The sequence below is a fragment of the Lemur catta genome, chromosome 25, assembly GCF_020740605.2.
Source record: "Lemur catta isolate mLemCat1 chromosome 25, mLemCat1.pri, whole genome shotgun sequence".
NCBI classification, from domain to species: domain Eukaryota; kingdom Metazoa; phylum Chordata; class Mammalia; order Primates; family Lemuridae; genus Lemur; species Lemur catta.
In genome coordinates, this window is record NC_059152.1 from 952,721 (window position 1) to 976,922 (window position 24,202).

Sequence of the window (24,202 nt, forward strand, 5' to 3'; positions counted from 1 at the left end):
CATTCCTAAAAGTAAACAGGTCTATCTCCTGGGCACAGAACTGACTTTAAAAACAAAAATATGTCGGTTGTAATATAATCTATAGTGTAGTACCTTAATAGAGAATTCAGGGGAAAAAGTATGACTTGCTTTATTAATGTCAAATATTATTTTTAAATGCTAAATTAATAATTTTCTATGGTGATGTGAAAGAACAGTAGGATGGTGATGATCAGAAAGCACAATGGAAAGGTGCAATCATCTGTGAAGGGCACGGCCGTTAGGTGTTAACTGGAAACAGAGCGACAACACCCAGGAAAGAGGCGAGCACAGACACAGACTAAAAAGAACTGAAGAAATATACTGCAGAGTCTTTAACACTTGCTGACTCCTTACAGATAGGAAAAATTCTTATTTTACAACCATATTGGGTATTTGAAAAGCCAAGCAAAACGGCAGTGACATCATTCAAAAATAAAGTAGAGGTTCCATACGTGAGTGAGATCATGCAGTGTTTGTCTTCCTGTGCCTGGCCCCTTTTACTCAACGTGACGTCCTCCAGGTTCACCCATGAGCCACAAATGACAGGGTGTCATTCTGTTTTATGCTGAGGAGTATTCCATTGAATATATACACACACATTTTCTTTAACTGCTCATCATTAGATGGGTATTTAGGTTGATTCCATATCTTGGCTATCATGACTAGCACTGCAATAAACACGTAGCAGAAAGTAGAATAGTTGTTATCAGAAACTAGGAAGGTGTTGGGGGTGGGGGACATGGACCGGGAGAGATTGGTCCATGGGTACAAAGTTACAGTTAGACAAGAAGGTTTTGGTGTGCCCTGACACAGCATGGTGACTAGAGAACAGTGTGTTTCGTGTATTTCAAGATACCCGATCTCCTTCTCAGTGAGATACGAGGACAATTTCAATGAAATATCTGGGAATCTACTATGTGTACATAGTGGGATAGCCACTGAATAGTAAACAAAACCAGCAATCCCTGAGTCAGCAGAGTTAGAGCCCAGAATATACCCTGACAACTGACTGAGCAACACTAAGCATGAGTAGCCTTCATTAGAGTGAAATGTATTATTAGCACAGACTTGGAGGTTACAAAAAAAGTAACTGTAACCACCAGTGACTAAAAGGTCTCATAGAAAAAGACCCTCAAGTTAAAATGTGAAGCCACCACAGAACAGATTAGAGAACGCAGAGGCTGAATATTCCCAGTCACAGGGCTGTGATCTGACCAACTGCGCTAATGTGACTAAAGAACATGTCAGCTCAGAGGACAGGTAAGTCAGCAAGGGAGCAGACAGAAAAAACAGGGCTATCCCAGAGAGAAGGTGCCCTGGCCCAACAATAGCCATATTTTGGTGACAAGTGTGGCCTTAATATAGAGAAGGACATAGCCTAGTGCCATTAAATATCTTAAATTTTTATTTTTATCAAAAACAATTTATTTTACATAGTTTTAAGAGTAGTTCCACAAGGCATATGATGGAGGGGAAGGAAGTGGTGCCCTGCTGTACCTTTCTCCAGCAATCACTTTCAACCATTTCAGTCCCTCTAGGTAACACCCCCGTAACTGCTTTTTAAAATCTAGTATCTCGGGCATTACATACCTATTTCCCACCACAGATGACATAGCTACGAGTACAGGCACATGCCACCATGCTCAGCTAAGCTCAAAATCTTTTTTTTTTATAGAGATGGTATCTCGCTGTCACCCAGGTTGGAGTACAGTGGCCCAATTATGGCTCACTACAGCCTCAAACCCCTGGGTTCCTATGGTCCTTCCACCTCAGCCTCCCAAGTAGCTGGGACTACTGTTGCCTGCCACCTGCTATATCAAACTCTTTCTAAGTATCAATTAAGACAATTTAAAATGCAAAATGAATTCATTATAGTCTGATTTAAACAGTATGATAATTGATGATAACACTTCAAATGTTTCTAAAAGTTCTATTACTAATTATAGTGATAATTATAATAAACATAAAAACATATTGTCCATTTGATATTCTGCCCCAAAATAGCTAGTGGCAACAATGGATATTGTGTGGTGGGAAACAACTGCTTTCAATGACACCAACTTCCAAAACTTAGGAGCAAATCCCTAGTACAGTCTTATTTTTCCTTAATACCCTGCTAGGTGCCTGTTCTCCATTGTGTTGTGCCCATCACCAAGCACATGTTATACCAGCCCTAACACAAAGCCGAGCTGTGCCAGGGTGGACAAAGCTACCATCTCCAGTGGCTGGGATCGCAGGCCCATCAGCACTGACTTCTCATGGGAAAAGGGCAAACGCTGCCTTTAAGTTCAGAGAGGGGAAATTAAAACCAGTGAGCAGCCATACCTGGATTAGTGATGAATGACAGCAACACAGCTTGGAGCTATTAGTTTCATCTGGGCCGGAAGGAATCTCAACAGAGGAATTTTTGGCTGCAACTCTGCTATTTGCTAAGAATTTTGAAAATTAGACTCTGATCCACTAAAAGTGGAATGTGCCTATGCAGATCACAGTACTGTGCAGGCCCTTGCAGCCAAAGGTTTATACGAGATCTAATAAAGGACGACATGTCAGAATAAATTTTTCAATTTTTCCATTTGAACTTGATAAAAAATAAATGACAGTGATGGAGCTCAAAATATTCATACCTTGGAGCTGCCAAACTAAATAATTCAATATCTTTTTGAACAGAAAAATATTTTCCCTCAAGACATATTTTTCAAAATATTAAATGTTCTGTTAGTTTAGCTCTCCTCTTGCAAGCAGCTGCATTCTGTTTTTTGAAACTGGAGAATGATGGTCTTGGCTCTCCAGTAATTGGAGAAAAATTCCAGTCGCATTAGGTAGGAAGCAATCAAATCACATACCTTTACAGTTTATAAATGATGGTACTCTTAATATTATGTGAAATTTGACTTAGTCAAAATATCCTCAAAAGGTACGGAGAAAAAAAAATGTTTTAAAATAAAAAGGAGGAAAACATTTCACACTGCAAAATTAAGCTAGTCATCTCTTCGAATTTTGTTTAGCTGAGCATGGAAGGCATTTAGCAATGAAATAAGATTAAGCGTGAAAATCAGAATGCCCTGGTATAATGAAGACTGGGTCTTTGTCTTGAGAAGTATGGTGACACAGCTCTGTCAACTGGTACAGAACAATGATTTCCATGTGCTAACCCTGCAAAGGTTCAGGCTCATTATCAGCTAAAATGTTGCTTTTGAAATAGTTCAGTTTGTTGGTTACTTCCATATACATTCTCCTAATGAAGGTAATACATTTTTCCATTTAGGCAGAAGATTTAAGAACATAATTTTCAGAGCTTTCAAATATTAATTAATTGTTTAAATCTATCATTTCTAACAAGTCCTAACGTAGCTTCCAAAACCTGGCACTCAGGTATTGGGAGCTGCATTTCTTTTACCTACTTTCCCTTCTACAAAGAGGTGTGAGGGGCAGGAGGTGATGGTAGAAGGAGAGAAGAACAGGAGAAGGAGGTTCCTTGTCACATATAATGCAACCCTCAAGAGTTGGTACAAAAACACTAACTCAGGAAGTTTCTATGACAAAGAAGCAAAAACTATTAATAACTTATTGCTTTCAAAGTTCTTTGTTTTGCTTTGTGTCTAGCAAAAGCTCCCTAGTTAAAGGGGGGGAGACCCCTCTCTTCTTGGCAGCCATAGCCCCACTCGTGGTCCCGAGGCTCCGCTGAGGAGGCCCTAAGCTCCCTAGACAAGTTTGAAATCGATTCGGACTGAACGATCGCACCTCCCCAGGACACACAGATAATTGTTAGGGCTCCAGAAAAGCGACCCTCCTACTCCCTATAATCTTGTTCGTACCAAGCAGTTGGGTACACACACTGATTTCCTTAACATTCAGGTTTCAGAGCACAGTATTCCTCTGGGTAAGAGTAACATCAGCTGTTTACAATGGAAAAAAAGAAAAACAAAACACTGACTGAATCACTAAATTCGGCCTCACCTGGAGGATCCTGCACAAACCAACTCAAAGGAAGACACTGAAGCCCACTATCTCATTACCTTTAAAATAAAAGGGTCTGACTAGACTGGTAGTGTCCAAACTGTACTCCTTAGAGCCCAAGCAATCTCCAAGATAGGGACTCTAGAGCTCTAGCTTCTAGGATTCAGCCTTGTAAAGGGATGTCCGAGTCAGGGAAACAAGGGTTATAACAACTAGAGCTCTCTCAGGTTTTCTCCCTTTTATAACCTGTGGCCAACATCTCTCGGATATATTACTACGTGTTTTTGTTTCCAGAGAAAATTTTATGTTTCAAGGCACAAAAATTTTACTGAGAGTTTCTTTTGTGAACAGCCAAAAACCACGGCCTGCCACTAACTTCATTATTAAAACACAGAAAGCGGGTTAACAGAGAATATTTTTTTCTACCAAATAACTAATTGTAGATGGCATTCTAAAGCAAAATTTACTCAGACCGTATTCATTCCTTTACTGCACTTAATAAGATTTGTATATGAATACATTTGATATATAGATGTTTGTTTTTCTCATATTCAGTATTGAATACCCAGAGCCCACACGTGCCAGGCACTCAGTTCATGTTTAGTAATACGTATATGGCATTGTATGCTCTGTGCTCCACCACTAACCCAGGATTGATCACCAGTGTTAAAAAAAAAAAAAAAAAGAAGAAGAAGAAAGAGAGAGAGGGAGGGAGGCAAGGAAGGAAGGAAGGAAGGAGGAAGGAAGGAAGGAAGGAGGGAGGTGGTACACAGGATTTGTGTTTGTTCATTTGATTTGATTACTACCATCAGTGCAGAAATTAAAGCAGTTTCATTTTCAAAGGAAGTCTCCTTCTCTAGACTTCCATACATGATAAGATGTGTAAAGAACAACTACTTGGTTCATCTCCTTTTCCTAGAGAAGTTCTGAATTTTTTAGGCTGTCATGATTCTTGTGAATGACAATTTTTTAGTTAAGAAAACAACTTTGGGTCTTTGGCCAACTAGGAAAAACATATACTAAACATCTATATGTCTGCCTTCGAAGGCTTTTAAAGAAAACCAAAATGCTGTCAACTTGGAATTTTTTTTCTAGTGAATTTATTACTAATTCTAAAATATTATTTTTTCACTGGACAATTAGTTTCTAAAATATTGAATGCTTTGATTCCAAGTTGGCTTGGGCATTTCACCTAGAAATTGAAAAAAATTAAAACAAGAAGTACCTACCTTGTTTCAAAGTGAGCTGGTCATTTGCTATGAATATTCAAAACTGGGAAAAATAACTTTCAGGGAATGCACAATGCATGGAAATTTTTAAAAACAAAGCTGTTGCATGCAAACATAAAGCACAACACAGTGATGCCACAATTCATGAATTATCTGGGGGTGAAGTTCCTTTATAATAAGAAGGATGCAATCTCTGGTACACTCTGAATATACAGAACAGTGACAAGCACGTTTTCCTGTACACAGAAGTTCCCTAACACCAAAGAGGCAGAGAGCAAAGAGGCCAAATAAATCATCTGGGAGGGAAAAGTAGTTACATCCTATAGAGCAAAGGTTCTTAAACTTGCAGAATTTGTGAAATCCTCTGAAACCCTGTAAAGAATCATGGAACCTCTCCCACCAAAAAATGCATATTCATGAAATTTTGTGTAGAACTGCAGAGGTTTGTAGGCCCTGTGAAGGACACTGAAGGATCTCGGGTTAAGAGCCCCTGAGGCAGATCCAGGCCTAAGAACGGATGAAGAAAGAGTAGCCACCAAGCCCGTCAGATAAAAGAATAGGAATAGGCGGAAGGAAAATTTAAAAAGATAATAAAAACATGAGGTAAAGAGGATTTTAAAAGAGAAAGAGAAAATAATAAGGGAGGTAGAGGGGGAATAGGAAAAACGTGAATAGATTATAAAACTAAAGGGAAAAGTAAAAAAAAGAAAAATGAAGGTAGGCAGAGGAGAGAAGACGGATGAAGATGCACAATGAGAGAACATACGCTTATGTCGAACTTCACTGCCAGCACTTCAGGGTCTCTCGTGTGCTAGTAACACGGTAAGCATTTTTCATACATTGACTCACTTAAATCCCACAGAAATCCTATGAGGCCTACATTACACATTTCACAGCTCAAGAAACTGAAGCAGAGAAATGTTAAGTATATTGTTTAATAGCCTAGTGACAGAGTTAGGACTGAAAAAGCCAGCCTCTCAATCTTTATCACCAGTGTCCACTATACAACCTGCCTTCCTGATACTCTGAAAGACATCTCAAGACCTCTCCTATTTGTATCCCTTCTGAAGACAATTTCCTAATAATGAAGATGACACTAGAATACGTTGCATTTCTTAACAGACACTGCTCCAGAATCTAAATTACAGCCTCACTGAGATCTGAAATTGTCATGATTTTCATTCCAATTGAAATGATACCTTCACTGAGGTTTTAATTTTTAGAAATTTCGTAAATTCACTTGTCAAAATACTTCACATGCATTAGAATTAGTATCAAAAGTATGCACAGAAATATGGCTTTGACAGTCCACTAATATTTACTAATGTTCACCAAGGTACTTCAAGTTCCATAGTTCCTGTCACAGTATCATGGTACATGTTTGTCAGATTGGTTGCCAGCTGTTTCATGTTAGTTATTTTTTTATAATACTGTTTTGTTAAAGCTGCCTTCCCAAATCATGGATACATTTTTTAACTACATTGATCTTGAAAGGTTTATGTTACACAGATTTGGTCTATTGCATCTCAGTGTGGTTTTCATTTAGAAAGGGCCTTTTTGGTATGAATACTAAGTTTAAAAGTAACTTCATTCTTCTTAGAGCTTCAGTAATTGGTATTTTTCACATAGTTACTGGGCAAAAAACAGAATGTATGCTTCAAAGCTGGGGTACCCCCTGACAATGTGTTTCTCTTTTATAAATGAATGGTTGAAATCATCTTGTCACAGGTGTGGAACAAATAGAGAACAGATGCTCGGACTTAAAATGCATTAATTTGATCTTATAAAAATACAAATTAATTACCTGATTTAGTCCTAGAACTAGAAGAAACATTCAGAGAAAATAATATTAGAACAAAGTACTGAAATTACCATCATTTAGTTAATATGTAGTATATATGCATTTACTATTCAGGATTAAACACAGAATACACAGAGTTAACATGTTTAAAAGCAGAAAATATACAAAAGAAGCAATCAAAAATGTCACTTTTTCCTTCTTTCTGGTTGGTATTATAAAAGGATTTGAGGACTAGGAAAGGGGTACAGACAAGCACTTTGAGATACAGTTCATGAGAAGTCAGCATGAAAACACTATTAAAATACCCTCCTCATCCCATCTCTATGTTTAGGAAAACGCCTTAGTGAATGTGCACAGAACACTGTTTTTAATGTGCTACAATTTGGATAATAAATTATAAAATAAAACATAGGCACATTACATTTATGTTTTATCTGCATAAAATTTCTGAAAGGATAAAGAAACTGGTACCAACAGTCGTCTCCAGGGAAGGAACCAGGAGGCCGAAGGGCAACTGTAGAGGGACTGTTGCTCTAGACCTTCACACCTTTTGAATTTTGTGCCACATGCATGCAGCACCTATTTTTAAAAGTAACCTGAAATATACACCATTATGCATAAACAGTGATACTTATCATAATTAGAAAATGAACTTAGAGATCACAACTTCTTAAGCTTTACTGATTCTCAGCTTTATTGCATCTTTGGATAGAAAGTATCAGAAATTGATACTTGGTCCTAAACTCTATCATTATACTTGTTACCTATACTTATTCATCATTATAAAAATGACATTTGATTTTATTAGCCACAGTATGTCACTGTTCACATCACTGAAAATGCTATCCAAATAAATCTACCTACCTTCTATCTTTCTTTTTCCTAATGAACAAGCACAGCTCTTATTCTACATACAAACCAAATTGGCTAGCATAACCAGAAAAACTAAGAATGTAACACTCTCTCAAAAACAAAAAAAGTAGGATGAAACAGAAAAAAATGATGATTAAAATACTATTCACAGCTACTGAGATCTAATGGCATTTTATTCTATTAGCAAGATTGTGTAATATGGACCTAGAAAAAATACATAAAATAAATACTAAACCAAAATAAATAACAAACAAGTTAATAAACTAAAAAATACATTCCATTTTTTAACTGAGTTGTTTTTCAAAATGAAATATTAAGCTGGTAGGAAAGCAATATTTAAAATGTATTTCCCAAACATGCTCTAAATTAAACCTGACAAATTTATATCCTACCTAAGATCCTGCTTTTGAAACAGCAGGTATTTCATAAGGACATTGACTAGTCACTGAAAATTCATATTCACTGTGAATTATTCTGAATACTGAAATACGTCAAGTGATTAATACATTTCCAAATATTACACTCCAAAAGAAATTTCTACCCAAAAAGTTGTATATAATGGGGGGGGGGGAGTAAAAGCTTCAAAATAATCTTATGATAGAACTAACATTAAATAGTCTTGCTGAGGTCAGGATAGAACCCAAACACAGAAACACACACATGTAAACAAATCAGTTCACAGTCATAATAAAAATAATTCAAAACGACCTAAACATATTGTTCAAATATCCAGAAACTCATAAAGCAGAGTGTTAAGAAACGTTTACTGTGCTAATATAAATTGCATTGTAAATCTACATAATGTTTCAAAAATACTTGTTGAAAACAAATCTAATATTTGGGTGATTTTTGTCTTTTATCTTACATTGAAAATTTATTTAAGTCAAAACAACTTGGAATAAAAAATATTTACACTGAGATTTCTTTTCAAAGAGTCCTTGCAAGCAATAGTGTCTATGGTTAAATGTCAAAACAAACATATAAACCATGAGATTATATTTACTATCAATCTAATTATTCTGTCTTCCACTTCTTTTGTTGCTTTAAGATGACAAACTGCAGAGTCAATTTTGAATGCCCTTGTAACATTAATAATCCTTTGTTGTACCTTTCTTTGGGATTTACCACGAGCAAAGTAAATTAGTTTGAATATTCTTTAGAAGAAAAATCATTTTTGCTAAACTCCTTAGCCCTGCCAAAAACTAGTAATTTGGTATCTTAAGTGGAGATTTTACCTTTTTAAACATTGGATTACAAAAAGTTATTTTAACTTAATAGATAAATGACACTTAGCAATGTTCTTGGAATTTACAGTAAAAAAAGTTGAAGCATCCCATTTTTAGTCAAGTCAATTAGCTAAACCCTAAATGTAGAGTTTGAAGTTTTAATTGCTGTTCAGTAATTCACATCTTTTTTTATAATTCAGAACAACTCATTCATGGCCTACAACTAAATTTAAGCAATTGTAAACACACTGGGGAGTAATGCTAAATCTCACTTCACAATATCTAACTACTCACTTAGAAATACAATTATCAATACAAATCCCATTGTAATTGTTTCATTCTGTTTCCTCACCACATGGCACAGTGCCACAAAATGTATTTTTTGCATTCAGAATAACTCAATGTCTTACTTAGAAACAGCTTTGAAAATTGGCTCATGGCCTATTTGCAATTGATACTAAAGCTTAAATACCTTCCCAGCGAAGTTACACTAACTTCAAAATACTCTGAGATCAACCATTAAAATGTTTTTGTTTCGGTTACACCACTAATGAACACCAAATGTTAGAATTTGTTTTAACAGTCTAATACATCAAGGATTTTCTTAAAAGGAAAGGCTGGATCAGCTATCCATTATATAACTGAAGGCAGATTAGTCAGTACTGATACAGATAATACTTGAAAGATTTAATACTTAAGTGTACATTCAAGCATAAAAAAGTTTAATTCAGAAAGCCTGTTCAATTAGCCATCATATTTTTCCCTATAAAAACACCAAACTCCTGATTTCTAAGCTACAGTTCAACGCCTCTTTCCTTTCATTACTTGCACAAACCACTTAACCTCCAACCTGATTTCCCCATTCCTATAAAATGAGGTGATACGACTATGCTTTATACCAGCGGTCCCCAACCTTTTTGGCACCAGGGACCAGTTTCATGGAAGACAATTTTTCCACAGAGAAATGGGGAGGTGGGATTCTTCTGGGAGGATTCAAGTGCGTTACATTTATTCTGCAGTCAAGCCTCTCTGCTAATGACAATCTGCATTTGCAGCCGCTCCCCAGTGCTAGCATCACCGCCTCAGCTCCACCCCAGATCCTCAGGCACACCACCTAGATCTGTCACATGCGCAGCATACAGAACGGCTTGTGCTCCTATGAGAATCTAATGCTGCTGCTGATCTGACAGGAGGCGGAGCTCACGCGGTGATGCGAGTGATGGGGCGCGGCTCTAAACACAGATGAAGCTTTGCTCACTCGCCTACCGCTCACCGCCTGCTGTGCTGCCTGGTTCCTAACGGGCCACAGACCAGCACTGGTCCTCGGCCCAGGGGTTGGGGACCACAGCTGTACACTATGCTTTCTCATGCCACAAATAAAAAGTACCAAGGGAAGCAAAAAGAGGGTGGAGCCTATTAAAGCCTGGTAAGAACAATTGACATCATGGGATTTTAGGAAATAAATGTGTAAATGCTATTTTAAAGATATAAAAACAAAGACAGAAGAATAAGCTATTCTGGGTACATTCTAGAGATGAACACTTAGTGTGTAAAAAGGTAATATTTTACGGGCCAGTGCAACCCCTGGGTGCGTTTCCCAGCCCCAGCACCACACCTCAGCAGGGGTGTAATACACAACACCAGTGTCTTCAGCGGTAACCACGACAGCGACTCTATTCATCTACTTTTACTTCTTTTAACACTGACTCTGCTGTGGAATGGCATCTGCCTCTGGCCTCCCCCACATCTAACCATCTTGTTTGCTACGACTACCATCGTTAATCTCATCTTTCTTTTCCAGCACTTTTCATTTTTCTTTCTTGTTTTTTGATTGCTATCGTGATTTAACACTTCTTGGCCTTCAGTCCAGACTTTTACAGAATTCAAGAAGCAGACCCTTTCCTTTTGGTTTATCAAGTACTAATCACTCCTTTTAGCTGTAATAGCCAAGTCTTTGGTTCTTGTTGCTATCTTTATCACTGCTGAAAAGAGATTTTTTTTCCCTTTTCATCAGCATTAAAGAACTCTCTCCTGCCTTATTTCTGCGAGTCATTCTCCTCTCAGTTAGGATACAGATCACTAAATAAGGTTTTATGAGACATACCGTATGAAGAATTTGCAATAGACTGATCTATAAAAATTGATTTAGAAAGCAAATAGTATAAAAAAGATTCATGTAATAAAAGCTAACACTGCTGAAAGAAATGTTTTAAAATAATCTCATGTATTTCAGAAGTACCTATATATTTGCCACTGAACTAATTACAAGTCACTGTTATTTATTCTTTAAAGAATTTCCACCCAGAATCTCCCACTGTAAGCCATACAGTTCAATGGTTTTTAGTATACTCACAGAGTTGTGCAATCATTACCACATCTAATTTTAGAAAAATTTTAACACCCCTAAAAGAAACCCATACCCATTAATAGTCACTCCTCATTCCCACTCCTACTCCCTCCCTCTGCCCTAGACAACCACTAGTCTACTTTATGTATTTATGGGTTTGCCTATTCTGGACATTTCACATAAATAGAATCATATAATATATGACCTTTTGTGACTGGCTTAACAGTTAGACTTTAGATGCCTCTCTATTAATACAATTCTTCAACTGACTTTCACTCTGGCAAGAGAAAAGTACTTTACTCTCTAGAAAGAACCATCAGACTTTAGACTCTGGAACTGAGTCTGAGGCTCAACTGAGAGTGAAGATAAGATACCGTACTGAGAATAGGGAGATTAAATGAAAGTTAACGATTTTTCAACTTTACCCCCATGATACAAAAGCAATACACGTTCAGTAGAAATGATACTTCAAGTACCCATACACCCATTGTTTTTCACTTTCAGTACAGTAGTCAACAAATTACATGAGATAGTCCACACTTTATTATAAAATAGGCTCCCTATTAGACGATTTTGCCTATCTGTAAGCTAACGTAAGTGCTGTGAGCACATTTCAGGTAGAGTAGGTTAGGTGTATCCAATGCATTTTTGACTTACGATATTTTCAGCTTACAAAGGGTTTATCAGGGTGTGACCCTACCGTGAGCCAGAGCACCTGTGCACTGAGCAGTGGGGTCACTCTCTACCTCTTGGTTCTTTCCTTATTCAGCTTCCAGAAACTGGTAGCCAGACTTACGCTGCCTACACAGGAGAAAGGAAGACTCTTTTTTGGAAAGAGAAATCTATCCAAAAACATAGTAAGAATCAGAGATATGTCAATAAAATAAATCTGGTCTTCAACTAACAGGCCTAGAGTGAAACCCACACACACAGAGTTTCCACTAAGATTTTCAGTATTAGCTAAACATTTGAGGAACAATCAAGGAATGCTTCTGTCATGAAGGAAAGAAACAAAATCAAATAGAAAAACAAAAAAGAGACAATACAGTGCACAAAGAAATTGTTTTTTAAAAATTATTATTTTCAGAGACATGAGATGAAATTATATCTATGAAACAGTAACACACTATAAAGATGAATGCTCAGAAAAGAAAAAGCTTTTGAAAAGTTCAAATGAGAGTAGAAATTTTAAAAATATATATATTAATAATTGTAAGGTTGGAAGAATAAGCTTAAGAAATTTCCCAGACACTAGAGAGAGAGAGAGAGAAGGAAAAGAGAAAATTAGAAGATCAAAATCCAGGAGTCCCAATATTAGACTATGGAGATTCTACAAAAGAAAAGAGAAAATGGAATAGAAGAAACTGTTGGGAGATAATACAAGAAAATTTCCCATAACTCCAAGAAAAACAAGTTACAGAAAAAGTGACTAATCATAATCACTATGTGGCTAAGTTATGAATAATATATAACAATAAAGACACAGGCTAACCAAGAATTATGATACCTACATTTGGGGAAGGAAGTTGAGGGAAAAGGGAAAGAACTGACAAAGTATAAAAGAGCTAATCTTCATTTGCCTTAGTGGTAAATCAACATATACTAAAATTGAAAAATTTTTAAATGAAAGTATAAACAATATTGAGCAATACAGAGGTAAATACCAAAAGAAACTGCTAAAAGAGTTATAAGTAGTTGCCTCTAGGGATAACCATGCAGGGATGAAAAAGCGCAGACCCGAGGACCAATGCTTTCCATTATATGCAGTCTCAGCATTTGAGTTTTTAACATTAATTAGACCTATAAATCTATCTAAACGTTGTGAGAAACATTTTATAACATTAAGTAACATTGTGTTGCTCATAAGGGTCTTCTTATCCATTTCTTACTGTTTTATTTCAGATAAATTATATTTTTGGTTACTATTATGACACTAGAAAAATTGTGTTTTCTAATTTGTGGCTAATTATTTTATATGCTTTTTTAAATTGTAAGAATCCTTGTTTTTATTTTTCTTAAATCCACTATTAATAGAGATCATTTTCACAACCTTTATATTTATATTCCCACCCACAATAGGTAGAAAGTAAATATTTAACAAATGGCAGGTAACACTGATAGAGTTCCGACTCTCTGTCCCACAGTAAACTAGGCAATTTATAATCTCCAGTCTTCACAACCCTTTAAAGCAGTGTTTTGTTTAAGCCACTATACAGATTGATTGGCTGTGACAAAGGAAAAAAAAGGGCTTACATAAAACACAAGTTTATTTCTCTCTCACATAACAGCTTGAAGGTAAGCGGATAACACAGGGTGGACAGACAGCTCTGCTCCAGGGAACCCGGACTAGCCAGTCGGTTCTGCCATCTTCAGCATTTGGTGCCCATCTCTGGATCCAAGGCTGCTGCTTCAACTCTTGTCATTTCTCATACAAAGAGAAAAAGGAAAAAAGGACATCCAGGGCAAATGGCTTTTTCTTTAAGAAGATGACCCCAAAAGTTGCCCACACCTCTTCCTTTCATACCCCAGTGGCCCAAACTTTGTCACAAGACCCGACCTAGCTGTATCTACCTGAGGAATGCAGTTGTAGTTGGGTAGTCATGGGCTAAGACTGGGGGCAGGCCTAGGGCTTCTCTCTCCCAAGAAGAGTGGCTACTGGGGTACAACGGCAGTCTCTGTCACAGGTAGGTATTACCATCTCTATTACAGACAAATTGAGCACCAGTGATTTGCTAAGGCCACATAGCCAATAATGATTAAGCTAGGAGTCAACTCCACCTTCTGTCTCTGGAGCCCATTACTATTAATACTTCCACTAAATCATGACAATCGGAAGATATATACATATTTCTTTTTAATTTCTTGCTAAATGTGGCACAACTGGATGGTTCTAACTAGACAGTCCTGGTTGTCTTCCTTAATGCCATTTGTTTTATTATAAGACTTCCATCTCATAGGTAGAAGGGACCTTGATATTTAATTCTAACTCTCTCATTTTACAGAGAAAATAAGTAAAACTCAGAGATTAAATGAGTTACTTAAGGTCTCACAGTCAGTTACTGAAAGAAAAGGCAAGTAGAAATTGTAGGTTCCTGATTTTCATTCCAGTGCTCTTTCCACTTTCTTACTCTATTTTCTAGTGAAAATAAAGTTTGTCCTGTCATAATGATAGTCATTCCCAGATAGTAAATTGCTTAAATGGTAATTTTTGTCTTCCAAATGATAATAAAGCACTAGTTCCAAGTAGACTCCGAAGTTTGTTCACACATTACCACTTCTGTACATTTACTGGGAATTCACCAACTGATGTTATCTCTGGATCAACGTAAAGATAAAGGAAGAAACCTTCACAGTCACAATAGTTTCTCTATGTGACTATTTATAAAATCTAGTGTGCTCACTTATAAACATCATGAGAATAAAAGAATTTAAGCCTGATTTTTTTTCCAATTGTGTTTACAAAGACCCTATGATAGCACCAAGTTTATCTTCAGAAAACAAATCACTTTATTCCTTCTATCTCAAGAGGCAAAATTATTCATAGTCTAACACAAGTTCTATTTGCTACTACTATCCTAAATACAAAATAGAGATCTAGGAAGTCTGATGAAATATGCAAAATGTTTAAATAGACACTAAAGTTGTCTAGAAGTATAAAATTTACCATTGCACACAACTTCTTTCCACCTTATCTCCTTCCCATCCTAGTAACAAACCTCCCACTAAGACGATTCCAAATACACCGGGTATTTTCTTGTTTAACAAAATACACTCAAAATCATTCGGGAAAAATGTTTAAATATATGCAAGGCAACCATTTCATTACTTTGTCCGTATCATAGAGCATATTTGTTAGACTAAAGTCTTTGTTCACTGTGTCCATATCATAGAGTATAGCAGTAGTCATCAGGATTGGAAAATCAACTGTATTACCAAAGCTTTTTTTTAAAAACAAAAAAAGAAAGAAAACTACAATACAGAGTAAGTATAATTGGTATGTCTTATAATCGGAATGACTCCAATTCAGTTCAAGAAGACTACTGATTATCTATGTCAAGTACACAAACATACTTTCAAAATCTGAAATTACCTTTTCAATGAAGCTGCTTCTGACAGCCGATATACGTATGCCCCTTGAGTTATCACATATAGTTCAACAGAAATAGGATGGTGTCTACTCTCTCAGAAATCTATGAAAGGAAAACATAACATACATTTAGTCTAAAAACAAATACTGAATCACAAGACCAACATTTGTAATGCTCATATTATATTAGTGGTACTTATTGTCAAATGACATATAGTCACACACGAAGCCTGGATCAAAAAATGATACCCACCATTATTAACTGAATCTCTACTATGAATTTGGCACTGTACTAGGTATTTTACGTGTATTATTTTTCCTCCTAACAGCAACTCTACAAGATAAACATTATTCTACTTTACAGCTGGGAGAAAAAAGAGAATCAAAATAAGTTGAGTAACTCGCGCAGTACCATACAGCTCGTGTGTAACAGAGCCAGGATAAGAGTCAAATAGTTCACTTTCAGGAGAACTAACGTGAAGGATATGTTTAGCCTACTAAAAAGGATCATAGGGATACTATCCGAAAACATAAAGCCTTAACTATCATCTATCACTATAGGAATGCTGATTTGCCTACATAAAAATATAAACAGGATGGCGTTTTGAAAACATGCACCTGAATGAGATGTTCCCTGTGTAAGCTCAGTGTGCCCACCTGGCTGTGACAGAATGTCTGTCTCAGCAGTAAAGCCCCATGCACGGCATTACAGTCTAGCTCATCTTTACCTGGACTCAGCCCAAACTCCTTTTCTGGGTTCTCCATTCCACTGCGACACCCGAATTCCTATTTAACTCTTACTGAAACATTTTTCTTTTCAGTATTTGTATCCTCCAGACTTCCATCTATTATCTTGTTCCCTTTTATTTGAGGCAGACATAGAACTGAAAGAGAATCCCACTGTTAATCTCCTCACTCTTCACTTTTAGGGACTGGCCCAAAGAGTTAGCTTTTCTATCCAGCTACAGGATAGGGTGCTGTGCTCTATGTACGTCATTTTTTCTAAGATGGAGAAGGAATAACCAAACTTCCAAGAAAAGCGGATAAATGGAAAAAAATTATAAAAAGTTGTTAACCTTAGAAATAAAGAAAATGAAATAAGCACGATTCTATAAAGACACTGGGGATACAGTGGGACACGACAGGACAAAACAGACAAAGTCCTGTCCTCACAGAGCTTACAACGTCAAGTTCTGTCCCTTAGCTCTGTAGGTACTTCAGGTAAGTGTGACACGCTGCCTGTCTTCAGAGACTCACAACGCACTGATGACACTTGACATTTAAATAGTCTTTAGAAATTTATAAAATGCTTTCTTAGCACCTCATTTAAGCCTCATTGCAACAACCTACAATAAAAATGACTTTCTACTTTATTGATAAGAAAAAAATTAAGAAAAACTACATTTCTTGCTCAAAGTGACACAAATAATATGAAAAAGAGCCAAGATGCAAGCCCAGGTCTTCGAGCTGCAAATCTACTACATTAAAAATCTCTAAGTAAAAATGAGTCTGGTTTCTGTCAAGTGAATTTAGAGTTCAGTTCATAACTTCTGAAATGAACACCTCGTAACTCATACATCATATCACAGTTTCACGGTTACGGCAAAGCAGTGGTCATATGAGGAAGGCAGTCAGCAACTAAAGGGACATAAATTGTAAAGAACATGACACAGCAACAAGCCCAACCCTTTCCTACTCCCCTCTCCTTGGGCCAAACCCCATTTCCCACACTCTCCATTACAAGTCTTGCCACACAATTTGAATATGTAACGAAACTATTTGACAGTACCAGAGATCAAAAGGTAGCTCATGGTAATAAATAAGTAGGATACTAGAGGGTAATTGTGGGGTATCCAAATATTAACTACTAGCAACCCAAAATCAGAACCCACAAAAGTGTCCTTGAATAAAAAAAGTAAACTGTGGGTACCTATTTAACACCCATACTTTTGCCACACTAATATGAGCTCGTATTGCTTGTAACTTATCTCAACTATCCCCATCACTTACTTAAAAGTCTATTCTCAAAGACCACTGCAGGTCTAGCCCAGTCTGTCTATCATAGGCTATGGAAGCTCTAATTCTGCCTACCTAGTATGCTTTCCTAACCTTTTGTGATTAAGAAATCAACAGCAACAACAAATAAACATCCACTTTGTCTTTGCAAAAATCATTCCCACTCCATGAGGTTTGGCCAGGGCTGTCAAACACAGAACCCCCCATTCCTCCCACACCATCCTTGAGCTGCAGAGATGGGCACAAGATTAATTGAGTTAATTGTGATTTCTCTGGGTGCTTTTGGATTTTAATGTTAACTTATCTAAACTTAAACCTAAAATTTTTCTCTACTTTAACATTTAAATTTTAAATTTAACTTAAATTCAACAGTATCCAAAAGAAATCAAATTAGCTAAAACAATCCTGCTTTTAAAAAGTCTCAACTGAAAACTTCTATGTAAAATACTAAAATTTTTTGTTAATGATCATAAAATAGTTTTCTATATATCCTAAGATCAGCAGCTAAAAATGGAAGTTCTTATAAAGCTTCTTAGACCTTACACATTAAAAAATTTGATAAAAATCAATGACTTGGTGATTTGACAAACCTATCATTACAGACAGAGCTAGACTTGTCAAAAAAGAGGGTTGAGAAACTTACACGAGGTCACTGAGCCAACACGTAGTCAGGACGTAACTCTGGAAGTCAGGTCCCCCAGGGCCTGTGCTCTCACCCTCTGCTATTCTGCCTACATGGTACCTGGCACATAACTGACACTCAACTGGTTATCAAATGAATGGATGATCAATCACCTCACTATTCCATAAGCTTCAGAGTCTCCTCAGGATGGTATTCAATGTCCTACATGTCCTAGCACCAATCTTGTCTTCCCCCACTCTCTAACACATATTCCCTGTACTGTAACAAAACTGGTCCCTCAAACACACGCTGCAGTTTCCCACCTTCTCTCAGGCTTCCTCTCCTGGGTGTTTCCTCCCCTCCACCTCCATGCGTCTCCAAATCCTATCTTCACGTCCCAGCTCCAGGTTATTATGTCATAAGATTTTCTCTAACCTCTTTGTCTTGAGATAATCCCTCTCTCATCTGTACTACTACTACTATAAGGCTTATTAAAATCAGCAATTCTGAGCTGTAGGGTTTTTATGAATAAGGAATAAGAACTTAAGGCTCTTTATAAATTAAGCATCAAACATAGTTCCGTATACATCACAGGCATTTAGTATATACTTAACTGAATTTAAAATACATTTATTACCCCAAAAGAAACATTTTGCCTCTGAAATAATCTCCCCCCCTTTTGACATATCGTTGTCTGACTTTAATTCATGAGTCTACATGTGTGTCTGTGCACACATATAAATACCAAACCGTGCAATACTTAAAATGGAGCAGGAGCTCTCACCAGATAATGATGCTGAATTCCCAATGTTGACACAACCCACTCTGTAACAGAATCATCAGAGAAGCATTTCACACTCGCACAAGGGCTGGCATATTAACAGTTCTACACAACTAATGTGTGCACATTTACTGCAAAAGAAAGAAAGGACCCAGGAACAATTTTAATAGTAAACATATGTTGAGAACATCCCAGGCGTCAGCCACATGCACCACCCTAGCAATTTAGGCGGGTTCTTCACAAACTCAGATACTATTCTCTACGGATTAGGCTCCTTCCCCATTATTCCTAAAACAAAAGGACAAAGACCAGATCTAGATAAAATGAAGAAGTCACAATCTCACAGAAGCTAACTCACTGTCATCTCTGAAAGACAGCCACAAATACCACACATGCTATTTGGTTTTACAAAATAAATAGCCTATTAGCCTCAGCTAAAAGCCAACTGCTGATGGCAGGGGCTGCACAGAGAGCACCAGCCAGGAAGCACTATGGGAATCTTTGCCGTGAAACTTGTTGTAAAGGAGGCGGAAGGAAGGAAGGAAAGAAGGAAGGAAGAGAGGGAGGGAGGGAGGGAAAAAGTCCCAATATCCATACACAAATTGCACAATCTTCTTTTCATTGCAATGACCCAAAAAATAAAAATAAAATCTATTTGCAAAGAGTCCTTTGAAACAGCTGCTTGATTTCATGGTCAAGTTATGTGGTTTGTAAGACTTGACAATATTCAAGTCAGTGATAAACAAAAAAATCACATGACCCACTTAAGGAAAAGGCAGGGAAACATGGGTCTGGAGTTTATACTGGCTGTGCAAATGAATGTACTTAGTCATTACTCAGCATCACCACTTACAAAGCAAGCAATTGTTTCCCTTCAAATGCTCATCTTTTCTATCAGTGCTAACTGAAAGCTACTGCCAAAAACACTAAATTAACACCATCTGCTACAAAAATAACTCAAAACATTAACCTTAACCCATTAAAAAATGTGGGTTAAGCATCTTTTCAATTAAAATATTATTTTTTAACAGTGTTTATCTAGTAAACAAAGCAAAACACATAAATCTTATGTAAGTAATCATATTATAAGATTATATGAAAGAAGGAAGAAAGTAGGAAACAACGCTCTGAAGTTATTTTCTACATCTGGATGTCCTAATATTTATTGCTAAATGAGGAAAATAAGAAAAAAAACAGGGCCGGGCGTGGTGGCTCACGCCTGTAATCCTAGCACTCTGGGAGGCCGAGGCAGGTGGATCATTTGAGCTCAGGAGTTCGAGACCAGCCTGAGCAAAAGCGAGACCCCGTCTCTACTAAAAATAGAAAGAAATTAGCTGGACAACTAAAAATATATAGAAAAAATTAGCTGGGCATGGTGGCGCATGCCTGTAGTCCCAGCTACTCGGGAGGCTGAGGCAGGAGGATCGCTTGAGCCCAGGAGTTTGAGGTTGCTGTGAGCGAGGCTGACGCCACGGCACTCTAGCTTGGGCAACAAAGCGAGATTCTGTCTCAAAAAAAAAAAAAAAACAGTAGAGACACCACTTTCAATAATGCATAATGATTTCTTCACTTAAAAATGAATTCAACACACATGAAGAAAACCTCTCTGATATAAATTTTTTTTTGTAAAAGGAAAAACTATTTTTAAGGCTAAGATGCTTCCAGAACCACTAAAATCCCCATTTAAAGAGAACTGATGAAGTAAAGTTATCATCTCTTTGAAGATTACTGAGGCCCTTTAAGAAGCTGAGTCCTCAGAACAAACTTCCCAAAATTCCAAGACAAATAAGCTTTGTCATTTTCATGGTAATTTCAACCTTAATGTTAAAAATTTTCTTTTACAATCTTTTTTAAATGTATGAAAGAGCCAGCAATAAATTAAGAGAAATGCTGCAAGGGCAGAGTTATCAAGCACAAATCTACAGAAGTGGGTTAGTCCTGAAGCCAATATGCCCCTGGGGCATCTGCAGAGACCTGGTGGCATGAACCTACTCGGGGAGAGGCGGGGTGTAGCAAACAGGGTGACAGGAGGCCTGCACATAACAGAGAGCCAGAGCAATGACCCTGTCTCCACAGGGGGGTAAATTAAAAAAAAAAAGTTCACCTTACAACCGATATGCATGAAGGAATGGTCAGGGGAAAAAAACGGTAAATTCATATGGGTAAATCTAAATACTGTGTTATTTCTGGGGTTAAAAGATCAAGTCCCAAAACTAATATCTGATAAAAATAATTCATATCAGATGGAGGTTCAGGAAGATGCTAAAGACAGCATTTACATTTAGAATTTGTTGAGTATGCATATTAACATTTCTAACCACTAAAAAACAAAAAAAGAAATATTAATAGAACCAAAAACTTTCCAACATAGCTAAAGAGGTAAAAATGGAATGAGAAATGAAAAAAACAAAAAGAAGACAAGAAAGCATATGATATGGTAGAAAGAATTCCAGTCTTGGAGTCAGATATTCCTGGGTTCAAGTCCCAGTTCTGCATAAATTATGTCTAACTACAGACAAGTCACCTGCTTTTAAAATTTCTATCCGCTTCGTCATCTTTAAAAAAGGGATAATAATACAAAGTTTTTAGTCTAGGCCCTACAGTTTGAGTTAACATATAAGTATGCCACTATACCTAGGACATGCCTGGCACAAAGATGCAAGGCATGTACTTTCCCTTCCTCTTCATGACAATGAAGTATGTTGAACAAGTAGTAAGTCATTGTTTCAGGTTGCTGGATCAGACTATTTTAATCACGAATATCACAACTACTGCATAGAACAGCCATAGCTGTCTCCTTGACTTTCTGTATATTCCTTCCTTAATCATGATTAAAAAGCTTCTAAATAACGTGTAGTAACCTGAAGTTTACTTGTTCCTAAACTACGCTTAAATATGTTTAGATTTTCAGAAGAAAGGTTAAATTCACTCAGACACAAGTGTCCCTTCCATAGCAAAATGCAGATTAACACTGCATACAAAATAAAGAAAACCCAGTTGCTACTTTATTAGACAGCTAACCTCTCCCTTTCTGGAAGAAAAGAAAAAAGAATGATTATTAATTATGTCACCTCAAAGATATATAACTCACCCCAGCTAATTAAAATTTGTCAAAGTTAAGAATGACCATGTAATCCCAAAATAAAATAAAATAACAAACATCTTGTATGAAGATTATTTCATGGATTTAGAAACTGTGCTCCAAAAATTAAAGTGTTCAATAAAAGCTTAGTATTTCTCCATAATAGTATTACAAAAGTTGAGTCTAAGGAAAAAAAATTACAAAAAACTTGGAATTAAACAATCCACATATGATGACCCAAGCCCCTACTCCCTTTTATAATTCTCCACAGCCAAGTTTAAAGTCTGAGTGATTTTTTTCTCTTCTACACAGATGCTTCCAGAATTCCACCACCTGTAGATTTAGGGAATAAAAATTAATTTCCCTGTATACCTAAGATAAACTTCAAATGGCAAATCTGAGCCCAAAATTACAATATAATACAAAAGAAATACTGTAAATGCTTTAACTATTTGTTCCTACCAGTACAGAGGACTAACTAGCCCCAACTTTAAATCATATACGCCGAACAGTCATCAAGACGACACAATCCTTTTACCTGCAATAAAAATGCTAAAAGCTGAAAATGTTTTTTTTGCAAGAAACCAACTGGTAACCACTAAAACTAAAGATGAAAGTTTTATTAGAACAGAAATGGAAAATTCTGCATGTATACCCAGACTCTAATAGAAAATGACATAGGGGAATTTTACAACTGGAAATCTAAAATAGGACTGTATTATGTATAAAACAGAAAGCATCAGCTTGATGTATAACAGAGGAGTGAGGAGCAAAGGCCCTTTAGTCAGGTTGCCTGGATTCAAATCCCACCTCCGATAATTACTGTGTAACTTGGGCAAGCTATTTAATCTCCATATACTTCAGTTTCTGTATCTGTGTATTTGATATAATAATGGCCCTTAATAAGACTTCAGTGAGGATCAGCTATAACAGATATAAAGCACTTAGCACAGAGATTAGCACATAGTAAGTATTTAATAATTGTTAGTAGTCTTATTATTCTCTTTTTAAAATTTTTTTACACCACACTAGCAGAAGTGTCCAAAAAAAAAACTTAAAGCTTGTTAAATAAAGAGATTATATTTTAGCTAATTACTCCCCGATAGGAGGGGATCATCTCTACTGCCCATCGCACAGCATTCAACAAATACGATAACCCGAAGCCAATACCAAACCACCACAGATTAAATCATTAAAAAATTATTAAAGTGTAAAGGAGACTACTAATCTGCTCAATGGAACCCAGAGCTCTAATTGCTAATAATTAGGTTATAGTATTACAGGACTAATGAAATATTTGTGTAACACACTGCTGCTGAAGTGATCTTGAGGGGCAACTATGAGGGATGATCAACCATAGCAAAGTCAAAAAGAAAAACCATCAACTACTCGGTAAACACAGAAATTCAACCTGCCCTTCCCACAGCTTAACTGCTGGGGGTGGGTGAGAGGATGACAATATATTAGAGATATAGGCTATCTAAATGGCTTAGTTCTCTCAGGTTCCAGTGAATAGAAGTATCTACTGCAGAAAATTCTAGAAGTTCAGTTTGCATTTGACCTTCTTTTTTAAAATTAATTACTTTTTAATTGACAAATAAAACTTGTACATATCTATGGTGTACAACATGGTATTTTCATATACGTATACTTTGTGGAATGGTTAAATCAATGTATTTCATCCTGACAGCCTAAGAAAACCTAAGCAGTCTCTGGGAAAGTAACACCTATGTCTGAAACCTACAGTTGGGAATGAGAAGGAAAGACTCCTAAGAATGCTTGAATTCACACAGCACCCCCACTCCCCCGGGGAGAAACTATTTGAGACTCAACTGTTAACTGCCAGCAACCACCATCAGCACCACCTGAACAGGCTTCTAGGGCAGGAATCTAGTAACTACTTATTTGGTAGCCACTAATTTACTCTTCATTTCAAAGTGCCCTTTTTATCTAGGTTTAGAAAGAACGAAACTGTCTAAAAAAAAAATATTTTTGCAGCAGCTGGAAATGCATTCATCACCACTCTCCATTATCCTTTTCAGCTGGCAATAACTTCTGGTTGTAAAGCAAAGAAAAAAGGGTTTGGGTGATTTTAATCAAAGCTTGGATTCCAGCCCTGCCCTGCAGCATGCCGTAATATGAGAAGCATTCCAGCCT

General features: G+C 36.8%; 1 protein-coding gene across 10 annotated transcripts in view; it reads right to left on the reverse strand.

Moving 5' to 3' along the window:
- Positions 1-24,202, reverse strand: part of DISP1 (dispatched RND transporter family member 1) — a 136,628-nt gene that overhangs the window by 102,897 nt on the left and 9,529 nt on the right. For 6 of the 10 annotated variants that reach the window (XM_045537072.1, XM_045537071.1, XM_045537070.1 and 3 more), the window contains 2 exons: positions 15,548-15,647; positions 13,711-13,882 (listed from right to left, as the gene is read on the reverse strand). The gene's annotated coding sequence lies outside the window, so the exon portion shown is untranslated. Of the gene's footprint in view, positions 1-13,710; positions 13,883-15,547; positions 15,648-16,272; positions 16,383-18,966; positions 19,095-24,202 lie in introns of those variants that run through there. The other 4 variants (XM_045537068.1, XM_045537073.1, XM_045537076.1 and 1 more) reach the window with 3 other exon arrangements.